At 43.3% G+C, this 7405-nt stretch overlaps 1 pseudogene; it reads left to right on the top strand.

Moving 5' to 3' along the window:
- The first annotated feature begins 319 nt into the window (after positions 1–319).
- On the top strand, positions 320–1130 carry LOC101028163 (ferritin light chain-like; annotated as a pseudogene).
- The last annotated feature ends 6275 nt before the right edge of the window (positions 1131–7405 follow it).

Raw genomic sequence — 7405 nt, 5'->3', positions numbered from 1 at the left:
AATTCTATAACAGTGACAATATTTTGCAGAAATAGGTAAAATAAGGATTTTTTTCAGACCTACAAAACCAGAAAAAAATTAATCACCAACAGACCTGTACTGTAAGATATGTTAAAAGAAATTATTTGGCAGCTCATTTGGGTTCTGGTCGCATGGATCTGTCTCTTGCAACAATGTTTGAAGGGAACAGCTCAAAGGACTCCCTCACTTCCAGCCTCTGACCGCCTTCTGAGCTCCTCTCCACTTGCAACCTTTGGGACCATCTTCCAGGCCATCTCTAATACCGTTTTTGTGGTTAGTTCCTTTTTGCTGACCAGCCATGAGCTCCCAGATTCAGATTAGTCAGAATTATTTCACCAAGATGGTGGCAGCTGTCAACCGTCTGGTCAATTTGCACCTGCAGGACTTCTACACCTACCTCTCTCTGGGCTTTTTTTTTTTTTTTTTGAGATGGAGTCTCACTTTGTTGCCTCGGCTCACTGCAACCTCTGCCTCTCGAGTTCAAGCAATTCTCCTGCCTCAGCCTTCCAAGCAGCTAGGACTACAGGTGTGTGCCACCACACCTGGCTATTTTTTGCATTTTTTAGTGGAGATAGGGTTTCACTGTGTTAGCCAGGATGTTCTTGATCTCCTGATCTTGTGATTCACCTGCCTTGGCCTCCCAAAGTGCTGGGATTACAAGCATGAGCCACCGCACCTGGCCCCCTCTCTCTGCTTCTATTTCAACCGCAATGATGGAGTTCTGGAAGGCGTGAGCTACTTCCTCTGTGAATTGGCCATGGGGAAGCATGAGGGCACCAGCATCTCTTGAAGATGCAAAAGCTGTGTGGTGGCACGCTCATTTCCAGGACACCCAGAAGCTGGCTCAAGATGAGGGAGATAAAACCATAGATGCCATGAAAGCCACCATGGCCCAGGGGAAACATCAGAACCAGGCCCTTTTGGATCTTCATGGCCTGGGTTCTGCCCATACAGAGCCCCATCTCTGTGACTTCCTGGAGAGTCACTTCCTAGACGAGGAAGTGAAACTCATCAAGAAGACGGTGACCACCTGACTAACACCCACAGGCTGGCTGGCCCCAAAGCTGGGCAAGGATCACTTCGAAAGGCTTACCCTCAAGCAGGACTAGAAGCTTACTGAGCCCAGCAATTTCTTGAAGGGCCCCCTCCAAGTAACATGGGTTCTGCCTAGCCTCTCCCTTCAGCCACTACACAACATTTTAACTACCCTGGAGCCTTCTCTCAGCCTTGGACCACGGGGAAATAAACCTTTTTGGAAGAAGCAAAAGAAAAAAAAATTATTTAGGCAGAAAGAAAAGAATACATAATGGAAAGCTGGAATTACACTGAGAAACGAATATCACCAAAAGGGTAAATAAATTAGTAAATACCAATTTTTTTATTTATTTAAAAAATCAGCTGGGTATGGTGACTAATGCCTGTAATCCCTGCACTTTGGGGGGTCAACATTGGTGGATTGCTCAAGCCCAGATATTTGAGACCAGCTTGGGCAACATGGCAAAACTCCATCTCTACAGAAAATACAAAAATTAGCTGGGCATGTTGGTGTGTTCCTGTAGTCCTAGCTACTCAGGAGGCTGAGACAAAAGGATCACTTGAGCCCAGGAGGTCAAGGCTACAGTGAGCCGTGATTGTGCCACTGCACGCCAGCCTGGGTGACAGTGAGACCCTGCCTCAAAAAAACAAAACAAAAAAAACCCCCACATTACATGGATTGATTATTCCAACTCAAAATAATGTACATAGAATTGTTTGTTTGTGAGACTGGATCTATCTCTGTCATTCAGCCTGGAGTGTAGTAGTGAGATCACGGCTCACTGCAGCCTTGAACTCCTGGGCTCAAGAGTCCCTCCTATCTCAGCCTCCCAAGTTGGTAAGACTACAGTCACATGCCACTATGCCTAGCTAATTTTTTTTTTTTTTTTTTTTTTTTTGAGACGGAGTTTGGCTCTTGTTACCCAGGCTGGAGTGCAATGGCGCGATCTCGGCTCACCGCAACCTCCGCCTCCTGGTCAGGCAATTCTCCTGCCTCAGCCTCCTGAGTAGCTGGGATTACAGGCACGTGCCACCATGTCCAGCTGATTTTTTGTATTTTTAGTAGAGACGTGGTTTCATCATGTTGACCAGGATGGTCTCAATCTCTTGACTTCGTGATCCACCTGCCTTGGCCTCCCAAAGTGCTGGGATTACAGGCTTAAGCCACCGCGCCCGGCCTCCTAGCTAATTTTTACATTTTTTTATGGAGACAGGATCTCACTGTGTAGCCCAGGCTGGTGTCAAACTCTGGGCGTCAGGTGATCCTCCTACCTCAGCTTCCCAAAGTGCTGGGATTATAAGAGTGATCCACCATGTCCAGCCTCCTACATAGAAGTAAAATGCATGCTAACAATAGCACAAAGGCCAAGAACTTGGAAGTGGAAGCATATTTTTATATGATTCTAATACTACACATGAAGTGGTAAAGCACAGCTTAAATTTGGACCGATTGAAGATGTATACTATAAACCCTATAGCGAACAACAAAAACAAAATAGAAGAGAACACTAAAGAGGTATATTAATAAGCAAACATAGGATATAAAATGGAATAAGAGTAAACATGAATTCAATCCCAGAGAAAACAGAGAAAGAGAAGCAAAGGAACAAAGAAAAGATAAATAAAAAATAAATAGCAAAACAGCAAATTTAAACACAACCATGTCAATAGTTACAATATGTAAATAGTCTATCACCCAATAAAAGGGCAGAGATGATCATACTGAATAAAAAGAGATACTCAACTGATGGATCAAGGTACAATAATCTGGATGTGAAAACAAAATAAAGAAATAATCTGGGCCGGGCGTGGTGGCTCTTGCCTGTAATCCAAGCACTTTGGAGACCAAGGGGGGCGGATCACCTGAGGTCAGGAGTTCAAGAGCAGCCTGATCAACATGGTGAACCCCGTCATTGTTAAAAAAAAAATAAAGAAAGAAAGAATCTGTATATGAAAAAACATAAAAGCAGGAAGAGTTTGTAGATAGGAGGATTTTTAATTAGCAAATATTTACTGAAGATCTAGTATATGTCAGATACCTTTTTATTTTGAGATGGAGTTTTGCTCTTGTTGCCCAGGATGGATTGCAATGGCACAATCCTGGCTAATGCAATGAAACCCTGTCTCTACTAAAAAAATACAAAAAATTAGCCATGCATGGTGGTGGGCGCCTGTAGTCCCAGCTACTCAGGAGGCTGAGGCAGGAGAATCCTTTGAACCTGGGAGGTGGAGGTTGCAGTGAGCTGAGACTGATCACTCCACTGCACTCCATCACTCCATCCTGAGCGACAGAGTAACAGAACAAGACTCTGTCTCAAAAAAAAAAAAAAAAAAAAAATGGCCAGGAACAGTGGCTCACACCTGTAATCCTAGAACTTTGGGAGGCTGAGTGGGGCAGATCACGAGGTCAGGAGATCTAGACTATCCTGGCTAATACAGTGAAACCCTGTCTCTATTAAAAAATACAAAAAAATTAGCCAGGCATGGTGATGGGTGCCTGTAGTCCCAGCTACTCAGGAGGTTAAGACAGGAGAATCCTTTGAACCTGGGAGGTGGAGGTTGCAGTGAGCTGAGATTGATCGTGCCACTACACTCCATCCTGAGTGACAGAGCAAGACTGTCTCAAAAAAAAAAAAAAAAAAAAAAAAAAGGCCGGCATGGTGGCTCACGCCTGTAATCCTAGCACTTTGGGAGGCCGAGGCAGGCAGATCATGAGGTCAGGAGTTCAAGATCAGTCTGGCCAACATGCTGAAACCCCATCTCTACTAAAGATACAAAAAATTAGCCAGGCATGGTAGTGTGCCTGTAATTCCACCTGAAGCAGGAGAATCACTTGAACCCAGGAGGTGGAGGTTGCGATGAGCTGAGAACACACCATTGCACTCCAGCCAAAAAAAGAAAACTCTGTCTCAAAAAAAAAAAATAAAATCTGTTAAGAGGTTAGAGCTGTTAAGCATACTTACTTATAATAAAATTAAGAAGAAGAAGGCAGAAGGAGGAAAAAGAAGAGGAAGAGAGGGAGGAGGAGATGGAGGTGGAGAAAGAGAGGGAGTGTGGGGAGGAAGGGAAGAAGGAAAAGAGGAGAGGCACCAGTAAGTTCTCCTTGCCTGACTTGTGTTTTCCTAATCAAAAAGGAAATCCTTAAAAGCTCCTTGGGTGACTTTTCCTTAAGTCTCATTGATCAGAACTTGATTTACTTGATTCTCTCTAGCTCAAGAGAGTGTGGGATACTAAATACATTGCAGAGTACAAGGAGATTGTCATCACTGCCTTAGATTAATTAATTACTCATCCCCTAGGACTAGGCATATTCTGTATCCTTACCCTAGAAAAGAGAACCAGGGCTTTATTAGAAGAAAAAGAAAAAAAACAGACTTTTGTTATTTTTATTTTTTATTTTTATTGTTTGAGACAGTGTCTTTCTGTGTTACCCAGGCTGGAGCGCAGTGGTACAATCACAGCTCACTCAACCTCCCAGGCTCAAGTGCTTCTCACACTTCAGCCCCCCAAATAGCTGGAACTACAGGCATGCGTCACTACGCCTGGCTAATTTTTGTATTTTTTGTACAGATGGAGTTTTGCCATGTTGGCCAGGCTGGTTTCAAACTCCTGGGCTCAAGCCATCTACCTGCTTTGGCCTCTCAAAGTGCTGGGATGATAGGTGTGAGCCACCATGCTTGGGAAAGATGTCCTGTTGCTAGATAAGTAAGAGTATTAGCCAAGATGGATTTCCCTACGGAGAACATTTAAAATGAATTAGAAAAGAAAATTAAAGACATGGGATGAAACCCTAAAAGAGAATAATATCTGAAGAGATGTTAAGAAGTAAAAGAGATTGTGCGGGAATGAGAAGGCAGACTCTGAAAGGTAGTAGGTAGGCTAACACCATGTCGTTACAAAGAAAATGGTTCCACGTTTTCACAGAATGTTTCCCAGAGAAGAGTAGCTAAGACTTATACATCAGTAATTATAGAAACAGTACTATATTAGTCCATTCTTATGCTGCTAAGAAAGACATACCTAAGACTCAGTAATTTTATAAAGGAAAGAGATTTAATGGACTCACAGTGCCACATGGCTGGGGAGGCTTTACAATAATGGCAGAAGACAAGGAGGAGCAAGTCATATCTTACATGGATGCAGCAGGCAAAGAAATAGTGAGACCCAAGTGGAAGGGATTTCCCCTTATAAAACCATCAGATCTTGTGAAACTTGTTCACTACCACAAGAACAGCATGGGGGAAACCACCCCCATGATTCAGTTATCTCCCACTGGGTTCCTCCCACAACACATGGGAATTCTGGGAGCTACAACTCAAGATGAGATTTAGGTGGGGACATAGCCAAATCATATCAAGTACAAAAGTTGCTGTGGGCCTATAAACAACTTTGGCACTATTGGCATATGGGACCAAAAAAAAATTTTTTTTTTTTTTTGAGCTAGAGTTTCACTCTGTTGCCCAGGCTGGAGTACAGTGATGTGATCTTGGCTCACTGCAACCTCCACCTCCTGAGTTCAAGCAATTCTCCTGCCTCAGTCTCTTAAGTAGCTGAGATTACAGGTGCCTGCTGTCATGCCCGGCTAATTTTTGTATTTTTAGTAGAGACGAGGTTTCACCATGTTGGTCAGGCTGGTCTCAAACTCCTGACCTGAGGTGATCCTCCCACCTCAGCCTTTCAAAACTGCTGAGATTATAGGTGTGAGCCACTGCACCTGGCCAGATAATTCTTTATTATGGAAGCTTGTCCTGTGCATAGTAGGATGCCTGACAGCATCCCTGGCCTGTACCCTTTAGGTGCCAGTAGCAAATCTCCCCCACTCCCAGAGGTATTATAATAACAATGTCTTCAAACATTGCCAAATGTCCCCAGGGGGACAAAATCACTCCTATTTGGGAATCACTTGCCTATAACAAGGAGTGCTTCAGGAAAGACTGAAGCAAATGGGGCAATAGTAATTAAAATGGATCTTCAAGACTGGACATCATTCAGGCAAGCAAAGTCAGAGGAAAAGAAATTCCAAGTAGCATTTGTGCAGAAGCAATGATGGAAGATTTCAGGTGTGCTTAGGCACACAGCATGTACTCATGTCATGCCCTCACCAGAGCATCTGAGTGCAAGTTACATGATTTTAAACAGGAGAAAAAAATCTAATCAGAACAGAGGTCTAGGGAGATTACTAGCCATCTGCGTGTTGGATGGATTGGGGCAGGAAGAGATTAAAGGCAGGGATAACAGTAATCCCAGGGGAAGGTACAATGAAAGACCAAACTAGGACAGTGAGAGTGAGAACTGAGGGGGATGCCTGTGTGAGATTTTGTGGAGATAAAATTGGGATGGCTTAGTGATTACTGGATGGGGAAGATTCATATCTTTCTCTCTTGCTTTAAGTACTTTCTACAAAGTTATGAACTATATTAAAGTTTGGAGGCTAGATAATTGGAAGCACATTAATGACATCAGCAGAGAGAGGGAAGCGGGATAAAGAGGGAAGATTATGTGCTTGGATTTGGGTTAATTGGGCTTGTTTGAATAGAGATGAACCAGAGATCTAGTATAGTTTTACGAGTTATCAGACTAGAAGTCACGGTAGAGAAGGAACAGAGTATAAAGAAGAGATCCAAGATCAGATCCAGGCTGGATGAATACTTTGCCTATATTTAGAGGGCATAAGGTGGTCATAAATAAAGTAAGATGACCTGCCAGAGAGGCTGGAGGAGATTTAGAATTGTATCATGGAAGGGAGGAGTTTCAAGGAGAAGGTGGACAGCTTTGTGAGTCAGGGTGGGAAGTACCCTGAGAGGTTCTAGAGAACTAGCAGAGAGAAGACTTTACAATATCTTTTCCAGATAGATGGGAATTAATCTATTTTTAAAGGGCTCAAAGCCAGGAGTGGTGGCTCATGCCTGTAATCCCACCACTTTGGGAGGTCGAGACAGGACGATCAATTGAGCCCAGGAGTTTGAGGTTGTAGTGAGCTATGACTACATCACTGCACTCCAGCCTGCTGACAGAGCAAGACCCTGTCTCTAAAAAAAGATAAAATGATTCTTAAAAATTAAAGCGTTCAGAAGAAAGATTTCATAAATTCCCCTTGGAATTCTTTTGTTGGTTAATAAGTAATGTGTTTTAATATTCTAAAATTTATTTTGTTGCAACTTCAGTCTATACTCCTCACTCATTCCTAGCGGAAAATGAGTAGCTGGTATTTATTCTAAAGTGAGTGGGGTTGAGGGTGCACAGCCATCATGGGTGGGGCATACAGAGTGGGCCTCCAGTGCTGGGAACTGCACATCTATTGCCTCATCTATCTCCTACAACATATTGCCATGTTAGGTACTCCTTTCTT

This window comes from Saimiri boliviensis, chromosome 7, assembly GCF_048565385.1.
Source record: "Saimiri boliviensis isolate mSaiBol1 chromosome 7, mSaiBol1.pri, whole genome shotgun sequence".
NCBI lineage: Eukaryota > Metazoa > Chordata > Mammalia > Primates > Cebidae > Saimiri > Saimiri boliviensis.
The sequence above is the reverse complement of the archived record's forward strand: the minus strand, read 5'-3'. Positions and strand labels throughout refer to the sequence as shown.